This window comes from Mirounga angustirostris, unplaced genomic scaffold, assembly GCF_029215605.1.
Source record: "Mirounga angustirostris isolate CCGP_5_RB_7025 unplaced genomic scaffold, mMirAng1.0.hap1 SCAF_15, whole genome shotgun sequence".
NCBI classification, from domain to species: Eukaryota; Metazoa; Chordata; class Mammalia; order Carnivora; family Phocidae; genus Mirounga; species Mirounga angustirostris.
This window is the reverse complement of record NW_026991723.1, coordinates 24,099,324-24,111,314: the sequence shown is the minus strand read 5'-3', so window position 1 is coordinate 24,111,314 and position 11,991 is coordinate 24,099,324.

Sequence of the window (11,991 nt, the reverse complement as noted above, 5' to 3'; positions counted from 1 at the left end):
GACACTTATATTCTCATGTTGCAACTTGTATCTTGCCTGTGCTAGATGCAGAGGATAAAATAATAATAAAGACACAGTTCATGTTTTCAAGTAGCTCATAATCTAAAGTGGGAATATTATAGTCCTACTCACATAGAATTATTACCAAAATGGTAACCAAGAAGGTCAAACCCTTGTCTAAATTTCTTATCAGGATGATTAGACTTCGCTGGGTATTTTCTGTTTGCTTCCCTAGATCCATTCTCCATCCTTTTTCCCCCTGTTCTGTGTCCTTGGGGCTGACATTTGTTGACTGGATCAGTGGGCTCCCTTTCTTTCTGGCTTCTGGTTGGGTTTGCCCTTTGGCAGAGAGAGAGAAAGTTATTTGTTCATTTTGCATTCCTCTTTGGTGGACTGTATTCCTCTTGGTTGTTATTGACTGTATCCTTCTACCTAAGACCATAGCTCATTCTGGGTGACCTAGTCCTATAGCTATAGCTACCACTTTTCCTTTATTTCTCTGAACCCCTCCATCTCCAATCTCCTCCAGGGTGATAAGAACTCCCTGCTGTTGCTAGTCATAGAGTATTTCACTCTCGGTGAATTTCACTTAATCCGGCCCACACCCTGTAAATATCCTTACCATTAAACTTTCTTTGATTACCTTCTTTGAATTTGCCATCTGGCTCCTAAAGAACCCCAAGTCATTCAAGTCTTTCCGTTATCTAGCTCTAAACTCTCAATCCAGCCACATCTGTCAGTGTGTCTCACTCACAATCTATACCCTCTCCTCAAAGGATTTCACAGTGGAGTCATATTCTGGAAGGGCCCTCTTATCAATAAATGTTACCCTGTTCATGAAGACTCACTATCCCAATCCACTGTCAAAATTAAACCCACCTTCCTCTCTGCTCCTAATACCAAATCAAATGCTGAAGTATTGCTTATTTCATTCTACCTTTTTTCCATTTATTTGCATGCTTGTCCTCCTCATTAGGCCACATGCTCCCTGAGGTCAGGGCCTCCATCTTTCTCACATCTGGAAATCAGTCCACAGTGAGCAGTGACTGTGGGTTCAATTGCTAAGGAGTGGGCTTGTAAGATGAATATGCAATCGTTGCTGGTTAATAGTATAATCTGGGAATAACTTAGACTCTGCTTTTGTTTTTTTCACCCACTCCTTGGCTATAGATGGGAGAATGGAGGAGGGGATTTGAAATGAATCAGTTGTGTTTATCATGAACAGTTTTGATGAAAACATATATTGAGGAGAAGGATGAAACTTTTCAAGGATAACCATGGTTTAGGACTCTGTATAGAAGATGAAGGGCTCTTTCTTCCACTGACAATGATTTTCAAGCCCTAACTCCTTTGTGTGAACTCTATGATATTTGTGTTGTGAGGGGAAATTTGGCTTAGCTGGAATTGGTGGAAATGAAGAGTAAAATGGAACTCTGGTTTGAGAAGACTTCTTTTAGTAGGCACTACCCAGTTTCAGGAAAGACCTCTAGTATATAAGACACAAAGGGTGTAGAATAGGTTGAAGGGGCTACAATTTGGTGCTGGGTCAGAGTGTTACTTTCCTTTAATTTCTCTTGTTTGCTTAGTCTGTGTTTCTTCTCAGTAAGACAGGTGTCTTGTTTTGTCCTCAAGTCAAATTTTTAGTAGTCAGATCTGTTCTTCCTTTTCAGCTCAACGGTTTGCATGGAGATTACACTTAACTGTTTTATCGCCGGCACAGATTTCCCAACATGTGGGTTAGAGAGCAGCTGTTTGCCCCTAGAGCCCATGGACATGAAGGCTCTATCTACTATTGGCTTTCTTTATTACTTGATCAGCACTGTCACTAATGCAAATCTATTTCCCCACATGAGAAGCGACATTAATTTTATGTTGTTTACGTACTCTTGCCATAAGGTTAAGCAATTCCTACTATTAAGCTTGATGAAATTGCATTACCTTAATGAAATGCACTTTACTGATAAAGAAGAATGTCACTTTCACAAGTGGAAGCACTGTTAGCAAATTTTTACGAGAGAATTCCCAAAATCATATCTTAATTGCTTGGACAGCTGTGTAGTTTACATAACGAGCAAACAATGCCAAGGTTTTTTATTTCCTTTGTCAGCTGTACTGGATGTTAGTATGCATGGTGGACCTTTTTTGGGCCTTTTATTACTTGATTGCAAATCATTCTTCATTGTTGCCCAAATTTATGGAAGGACATTGCTCCCTGAGGTGCCATTTCCTTTCAGGTCTGTAACTGAACATGACTGATGGCGCCAAAGTAACAGTTGCTTATTACTGCGTTCACTGAGCTGTGATTGCTCCAATACTTTATGTTGGCAGATGTGTTTCCCTAGGAACAGCATCTCCGAGACAGAGGTCATTGATCAAACCCCCTCTGGCTGTTCCATTATGTGCAAATTATTGCTAAAAGCAGAGAGGTTGTGAGGGAGGCGGTGTGTAGTCATTGCAGACATAGGGGAGGGAAGTCCAAAAATGAAAGAAAGAAAAAGAAAGAAAGGGAGGGAGGGAAGGAAGAAGGAGGGAAGGAAGGAAGGAAGGAAGGAGGGAAGGAAGGAGGACACGTGTAATGAAGCAGAAAAGAATTCCACCTAAACTAGAACAATGTTTTTATAATGTGAATTAATAAGGAAAAAGAGGAAATTAAGTGACTTTGAGAGACAAACAATGGGAAAGGAGTCAGATGTTATCATTCTGAGGTAACGTCTGAATTTTGGGCTTGCTGACAGCATCCTTGGCAGCTGTCCCTGCCTAGAAGAGGGCATGTTTGTGGGCTGTACCCAGAGCACTGTTGTCCTAATAGGGTAAGGACTACGGGAGTTAAGTGGCCAATGCACAGCATTCTCTTCCGTCCAGTTCTGGGCCAAATATTTAGGAAATGCTGGAGACATACAGGGATCTCCTGGTCCCTCAGCTTCTCTGGGCTGGGATGGAAGCCATAATGGATTGACTGATAAATGGGAAGCACTTAAATCTAGACTGTCCTTTGCTCAGACTTGATAGAGTAACACTTTCTTAGCTTTAGCAGTGGCTCTTCTCAGCAGATTTCCATTCCAGAAAAGATGGATGGTCCTCCATCCATGTCTGTCCTTTGGTAGCTTCAGTTAGACTATGGAGTGGCTCAGGTACAGCATGTGGCCTACACATTCAGCAAGAATCCAATGGGCCCCCCAGCCACACGGCGCTACCCCATTTCTCATACCGACAGTTTTTTAGTGTTGGCAAGACTCCTTTCATATTATTGCAGTTCAGTTCTCCTTATTTAGAAAATCTTTCCTCATATTGAATCAGATTTTCCCAGGGTCTAAGTCACTCCCTTGACACACATTAGAGGTTTCAGGAACAGTGTATGCTAATTCATGGAACATTGATACAGTCTTTAGGGTATTGCTAGGGTCCTCCTAAATATTGTATTTACCCTCAGGGTAGCTTGATGTAATCCCTCCATAACCCCTGAGGAAAGATGAAGGGGAGTATAGGAGCTCATTTACTTGCAAACAGAAGCCTAAGTGAGGCTTTATGTTTGTAATTCCAGAGTGCCTGCTAATGTTCTGTGTGGGTGGCAGACAGATTTGACACCCTTCTTCTCTGATGGTAATTGCAGTCAGTGGTGTAGGTACTTGTTGAAGAATACTTTTCAAAAAGAAGTAAAAACATGACTCTCATACATATATAAAATGAATATATCTTGAAAACTTTGTTGAGCTTATTAATTAAATGAGGGAACTAATAAGATGTTAGGACCAGTCAAAGGACAATCTAAAGAACAGGTGTATTTACAGATCAGGAATATTGAAATGAATTTGCAAATGGATTCAAAACTGGCTGGGGGGAGGAGGGATTTTAATTTGCATGTCGAAGGATAAGAATCCTTCACATTGCTATTAATTTATAAAAGTTAAATGTAATCTTTACAGAGTTACGAAGACTATATAATAGCTGTAACAATAAATACAATTTATTTGATGCTGGTGTTGTGTTAGAATTTTTGAAAAACCAATTACGTTTCTTGTATAACATGATTTTGTTCAAATGCTAGTTAAGAACAAAGGGTGTTGGCTTCTTGAGAACTATGTTTATTTATTTTCCTCCCCCATCCCAATCTTTCCTCATAACAACTAAAAATTAAAATAGTTTGCTAAGAGTAGACAGACATTTACATAGATAATTTAAGTGATAAGGTAAACCTTTGTACAAAGGGAGTATAAAGGAGGATAAAAAAAGAAATTTTTCCATTTTAACCCATCTCAGGATTTTTCTTCCAGCTTCTTCAAATGAGGAGCATGAGGAAAAAGTAGAAGAGATGGTTGGGAAACAGACTGGGGCCATATTGTAGAAGTCCTTGAATGCCAGGATAGAGAGTTTGTAGTTATTAGGATGATTGTTGGAATAGGAGAAGTGGTATTATTAGAGCTGTGCTTCAGAAGGAAGTATCTGGGATGACTCAGAGGAAAAAGGGATGAGGCTGGAGGCCAGTTAGTTATTCCAGTAGTTACAATGTAAGGTAGTAAGATTTTGAACTATAAAGTGATCACAAGTGTTACTTCAAAAAGAGCTATAGAATTTGGAAGATATTAGCTGTTAGACTAGCTCAAATATGGAAGCAAAGGAGGGTGTATGGCTTGGCAACTACTTTGAGGTTTAGGATGATAAAGAATATTAACAAAAATAGAAATTTCTGGAGAAAGTGGCATATGGCGGGGGAAAAGGATATATTCAACTCTGTAACTACTGTTTTTGAGATGCAAATGGATGTTCAAGTGAAGACGCCTAGAAAACTTAATGGAAATGTTAGGAGTGACACATTTAGTGAAGAAAAGGCTAGAGAGGGAGAGAATTTGTGGGCTGACTATACTTGGAGAAGCAGGAGAAAATAGAGCTAAAAATGGGGCAGAGATTGATCAGAGATTGATTGGTAGGAGGAGAGCCAGTTTCAGTGGAGATGAGAGAAGTTTCAGTGAAGCTGGGGTTAGCAGTGTCAAATACTACAGAAAAGGGATGGAGGGTAGGCATTGAGATGTGGTCACTGAGAAGGGAAGGCTGGTGAGAGTTAAGTGGATGGAGAGCCAAAGATGGGAATGAAATTAGAATACTTACTCCATAAATTGTTATTGAAAAGAAGATAAAAAGGGGGAGGAGAGAGACATGGAATGATGATAGTCTGGTCAGTGTGGAGGTCAGTGTTTTAGGACATGAGAAAATTGAGAATGTTGCTTAATTTGGTTGAAAGAACTTGGAGAGAGAGATTGAAAATGAGAAACAAGGAAGGGAGAATTCTGGAACAAAACAGGGAGGAGATGGAATCAAGTGGCAAAATAGAGAAGTATTTTGAGACCAACTGGAAGGAAGTTGAAAAAGGTCCTATCCTATTGAATCGATCTTGGTAAGGGTGAAATTGAGGGGTCCTGGAGAGGGTTGGAGGTGGGGGTTTAGGAGAATGAAGAACTTTTGAACCCCTTGCTTGAGAAATATGAGAAATATCTAATAGGGAACAAAAGGATCCCCAGGCAACATCAAAAGCTCACTTCAAGTTAATAAAATTGCATTTGTAGAAGTGTGTTTCATGAAGTATTTGGCAGTTGATAATGGGGCCATATTATGAGGGAAAGTAAAAGGTTGGAGTATCTGTGAAGGTAAAGTGGTATATTGTGGGAAGAGGAGGGAGTAAGGGATTATTCTAAGGTTGTGATAAATGACTGGTCACTGGGTCCAGGCCAGTTAGAGAGTCAAATGAAGGTCCTTGCCTATCCAACAGGCATGGCAGAGTTCGAGGATTTAGGGGTCATAATGATTATAAAGTAGAGTTATTGAGAGTGTGGAAATTAGAAAAAAAATGGAAGGAGATGAGCTATGGTCAGAGAAGAGGAATGTCCAGAAGACCTTGGAGGGGAGCAATGTCTAGAGGTTATGGTGAGTAATATCTGGCCATGTAAGCAGGCCAAATATGTTGAATTGAAGTGGACCTGTGCCCTGGGAGCTCAGATGAGAGAGAACATTTGAGGCCTTTGTACTCCAAGATCCACCATCACATACAAGGGAAATGGCAAAGTTCTGAGGCTGGTGATTGATGTGGGTGCTTGCAAAGAAAGAAGATAGCTAATTGGTTGGGAGGTCTATAAATGATGAGAGGTCATTGTATGAAGGTAGGAGGCTTGGAAGTTGTTCCATCTATTGCATTTATGAGAAAAGTTTGGAAGCATAGTTGAAAAAGATTTTGGAGGCCGAGGATAATTCTTTAGAAGAATCTCCCTGAGACTTTTAAAAATACAAGTAGATGGGGATGCCTGGGTGGCTCAGTTGTTTAAGTGTCTGCCTTTGGCTCGGATCATGATCTCGGGGTCATGGGATTGAGCCCCATGTCAGGCTCCCTGCTGAGTGGGGAGCCTGCTTCTCCCTCTGCCCCTCCCCCCTGCTCGTGCTCTCTCTCTTTCTCTCTCAAATAAATAAGCAAAAATCTTTAAAAACAAACAAACAAAAAGTGGATGAATATAAATGAAAAAAAGTTAAAGGTATAAATAATTTATTCCTATTTTAAAGTTAAGAATGGACCTTATCTAAAAATATTGGTACAATTGGGTCTTTTTTAGAGGTAGGAGGTGTGTGTGTGTGTGCACCCATGCACACATGCTGGTACATGTTCATATGTTTAAAGCAAAGATATAGATGGAGATGGTTGGCGGGGTATAGTGGTAAAGTTGTGTTATGAGACCACGACCAGATATTTTCCCCTCATTTTCTTGCTAGTCTTGGGCCATTTCACTGCTAATCTACACATCCATCAAACAAACAGGAAGGCAAAATGGAGAGTTGAATTACAAATCTGTCAATTTTGTTATTCTTGGCAGTTCAGGTGCAAGTTCTGGTGGGGGCAGAATTTGGAACAACAAAAATTAGATTTTCTGATTGTGGGAACATTGTCATGGATTATGAGTCAACTTGTTGAAAAGCCACACACGTAGGCCAGATATATGGCTTCTTTGGGTGTTCTATGGAGTTGGAATGCATTTTTTTCAGTGAAATCTAGTCACTAAACTTGCTTTTCTTTAAGATTTTATGCCTTTTTTTTTTTTTATAAGTTAGAAAGCAACAACAAAAAACCATAGAGCATCTGGGGAAATAGTGTAGTGGGCATGAGTTTCATAGGCTGCAGACTCAGATGTGCAAAAAATAAAACTTAGCTTCTGTTTTACACCCTTTTTGGGCTTCAAAGCAGAAAACGTAGTTTCCCTGATTCAAGATAAAGTCAGTCAACTTTATTTTTCAGACATTTCAAGATAAACATGGTCAAAACCAATGTGTTCTTACACTCCCACTCCTCCTCAGTGTAGCAGCTAAGTTCCCAGGGTCTTTTGGGCTGCATGATATTATCAAGGGAAGGGGGCACTTGGTCCATGATTGTCCTTGGTCCCTTGCTGGGATCCACAAAGGTATATCTCATCTTGGCTGGTCATTTGCTCATTGTCCTGTGTTATAAACTGGTATCCACTGTGACTCCCCATCTGCCATGGCCTCTGGTTAACATGTTAGGCCATATGTTTCCCTTTTGAACCACTCATGAGGTTTTGCCTGGCAATGAGCCATCTCTCAGCCAAATGAGTCCCTCTTGTAGAGTCCTAGACATTTTCTAATGTACTGTTCACACTACCTGCGTTGCCTAAGACTTTAAAGTTTGCCCTCATCTGCCTGCCTTGAGTCTGCACTTAACCTTTGACACTCTAAAACTCCAACTCCCAGGACCCAGTGTTGCTCTACAGTACGCAACAATGATGGCTGCAGGGTTCTTCCCTAAGGCCTGTAGCTCCGCTTTGGCTTTACTCTGAGATAGGCACAGGACCCTTGATCTGGTATCTCCCCAAACCTATATAAGGTTTTCATTGACCTTAAACTTCATTCAGGGTTTGACTTTGTAGGTGGGGCTTGGCATCCTTTCTCAAAGATTCCAGTACACCCTCTTTCCCTTGGCTCTCCTCCATTTTATCAACTCTGTGTCAGAGACCTTGCTTTTATACCATCAGGTCTTCTTACCAAATCCATTATTTATGCTACTAATTCTGTGTACTACAGTCATGTTAAAATCAGTGTTTTAGGGACTCAGATAATCTCTCTTACAGTGCCTATCTTGGGCAAACCACACATTCATTAGCTTTACATATTTATTTATTTTCTTTATTATGAATTTAAAAATCAGAAATGAAGTGGAATTCCATGTTATTTTTTAGGTTCTTGGGCTAGGGAACTGGGACTTAAAAGATGAGCCATGGATAAGCTAGAAAAAAACTTTGCTTCCTTCTTGGTTATAGGCTTCAAAGTCTAGATATGATAGTTACATATTCCAGCTTTAAGCCAAAGATGCCCTTTGACTAGGGTGACCATAAAATTTATCTTTCAAACCAGAGAAATTTTGCAAGTGAAACAGGAAGCTATTCATAATTATGCCAAGAAAATAGGCATACATCAGGATCATCCCAAGACAACTGGAATGTAGGATCATCCTACCTGTGACCCATGAAGACAGGCTAGGATCTAGTCAAAGATACAGTGGTCTGTAGGACATCAGAAGCTGAAAATAACAGAATAGAGTCAGATAATTAAATCTGAAACTACATTATCTTTTTGTACATTCTTTTTTCTTCATAATCTTTAGTGAAGCCAGGTTTAAGGATTTAAGCCTGGCCTCAGCTATTTTGGGTATGTGTGCGTACACTTTGTGTGTGTGTGGGGGGGGGGGGGAGCGATCGGAAAGGAGAGAGAGGAGAGAGATGGCATAGAAATTCCACTTCAGGGCAGTGCCTCCTAAGGGCTGGCATAGGGAGATGGCAGGAGCGAAGGAGCAATTACAAGAGGAAGGGAAATTTTGAAAGATAAGAGTTGGAAATAAGATCCAGGCACTCTTTGGCATTGATGTTCTCCCTCCATTACCAATCAGAAAGGACCTGGGCATGCTTGGATTAAGAAGGCATGCCCTGCTGTTGAGTTTCTGAGCAATGATTATTTCTTCATGCTTCCTTTGATCTTGGGAAGCAAAGCTGTAATGAGATGGTTCCAGTCGACGTAGGACGGAGGAAACCAGAGTAATTTCCAGTTATTTATATATAGCATAATGTTCAGCTTGCTTGGTGTTTATATTTCAAAAAATATAATACCCAAAATATATAGCCAAATTAAAATTAGCTATAAATTAATAGCCAAAGTATAAGTATCAATGTATTTCACATACAGATTTCTGATTTCTTTTGACAATCAAGATCTGGCAACCCTGGGTTAGCAAATATTAGCTAGAGCACTATCTGATGGCTTCTACAAGATGTGGCATTCTCTCTGTAGTTCACCACGGGCCCCACCACTCCTTCCTGTTATATCCAGACCATTTCACTGATTTATGTTGGTTATTGTCTACTGCAGACTTTCAGTTTTGTGATTTATGTATTATACTATACTGTATATTGGTAATTTCTAAAATAGGACTAAGTATGGCAGATATATCAGGGTTCATGCTTTTCTAAGAAATCTCAGCTGAGATTATTCAAACCAGGTTATTAACTAACTGTCTATTTTTAATATTTTGAGGTGTAAGTAACATACAGTAAAATGCACAGGTATTAAACATAGAGCATAATTAATTTTGACAAACACTATTTCCTGCATTACTGACACACAAAACAAGACACTGAACATTTCCATTACCCCAGAAGATTCTCTTGCACACCCTCCAGTCAATACTCACTCCCTCCACCTATAGGTAACCACTGTGGCAAGTTCTATTGCCATAGATTAATTTGCCTATTTTAGAACTTTATAGAAACAGAATCATGCAGTATGAGCTTTTTGTGTCCACCTTTTTTCTTTTAGGATGATGTTTTCTAGATTCATTCATGTTGCTGGAAGAAGCAATTATTTGTTCTTTTATTTATTTATTTTAGAGAGTGAGTGTGTGTGTGCAAGTCTGGGGAGGGGCAGAGGGAGAGGGAAAGAGAGAGAGAGAAACAGACTCCTTGCTGAGTGTAGAGCCCAACTTAGGGCTTGATTCCATGACCCTGAGATCATGATCTGAATTGAAATCAAGATGAATTGAAATCCATCACCTCTTGATGGACATTTGGATTTCTAGTTTTTGTCTATTTTGAATGAAGCAGGAAGAACATTCTTATAGATGTCATTTTGTGGATCTATGTTTTGATTTCTTTAGGATAATCACCTGAGAGTGAAATATTTCAATGACAGGGTAGATGTAAATTTAACTTTATAAGAAATTGCCAACAGTTCCAGTGAGGTTGTACAATTTTATACTCTAACCAGCAGTGGATGAAAATCCCAGTTGCTCCACATCCTTGGCAACAATCAATATTGCCAGTCTTTTTAATTTTATCTCTTCTAGTAGCTATGACTGGATCTCATTATAGTTTTAATTTACATTTCCCTGATAACAATATTGAGCATTTTTTGTGAACTTACTGGCTATTCATAGATTTTCTTCTGTGGAGTGATTACATTTTTTTTGTCCATTTTTATTATAACAACTTTTTTAGTTGTATGATTTGTTATATATTCTGTATTCAAATCCTGTACCTTATATGTATAAATAGTCTCATAGTCTTAAATGTCTAATTTAGATGGTTCTATCTTAGACATTATTAAAAAAACCATATGTAGAACCAGTGTGTAAATAAATGATGTCCCTCTAAATACCTAAAGTGACAGCAATATGGCTACAAATTGTTGACTAGACTTGGGGAAATGGGCACAACTTCCTTCTGTAGAGATGAGCATACATCTTGGAATTTGTCCCTCTAATAATAAGATAAGCCATAGTGAAGCCTTACATTTTTGTGTCTCTGTGTGTATTTGTATACATTTTCTTTTTCAGAGAGGGAGCCTCTAAAGTTTTGCCACTAAATACAATGAGCAAGTTCAATTGCACAGCCATGTGATTGTACCTGCTCCTGGGGGCAGGCCGTTCTCCTCTGAGAGCTCTCCATCACCTTCCTGCCATGTACAACTACAATTCACCTGAAGTGGTGTCAGCAAGACTCTTCACCTTGTGCCAGATAATAGTTTCTCCTTTTAACGTTAAAAGATCACATCCTTCTGCGGTTCTCAGGAGGGAGAGCTGGTCTGAGAAGTGTGCAGCAGGCTCTGCTCTGACGAGTAAGTGGAAGCATAACTGTGTTGGTTTGGAGCAATAATTGAGAAGCAGGTCTTGCAGCCTAGCAGCCCACGTCTACTTAGTGAATTCCGACTGCTGCTCAACCCATTGTGGTGTCATGTTCTTGCTCAAAACCATCAGTGGTTCCTGCTATCCTAGAACATGGAGTTCAGAGTCATTCAACATTAAGTATGAACTGACCTCACTAGCCTCATAATCCACAGGTACAACCTCCAGACTACACAGCATAGTCATCAGTGCTGCCTGCCAAATATTCCCTCTTTCTGGACACTTGGTAGCTAGGTGTGGCCATGTGACTTGCTTTGGTGAATAAAACATGAGGGGAAGTGGCACCTGTCACTTCTGGCAGAAATGTGTGTGATTCACCAGGTTCCCTTTCATGGCATTGCAGTTTGGAACATGGCATTTCCCAGCTCTCCTAGAGGAATGCATATGTGTGGGTGCACATACCAAGGTGACTGGAAAGATCAGGCAGCTCGAGAGTGAAATCTGTGTGTGCTCTACTCCTCCTATCTCCTGCCTCAATATCACTGGCTATTGAATCCCACATCTGTAAAAGGGGATAGTTATGTTTACCTTGTGTCTTAGTCTGTTCAGGCTGCTGTAACAAAAATACCATAGTTCTGATGTCTGGGAAGTCTAAGATCAAGGCACTGGCAGATACAATGTCTGGTGAGAGCCTGCTTCCTGGTCTTCTCATTGTGTCTTCATTACAGAGAAGAAGAACCCACTGGGGTCTCTTTCATAAAGGCATTAATCCCATTCATGAGAGCTTCACCCTCAAGACTTAATCACCTCTTAAAGACCCCATTTCCTGATGC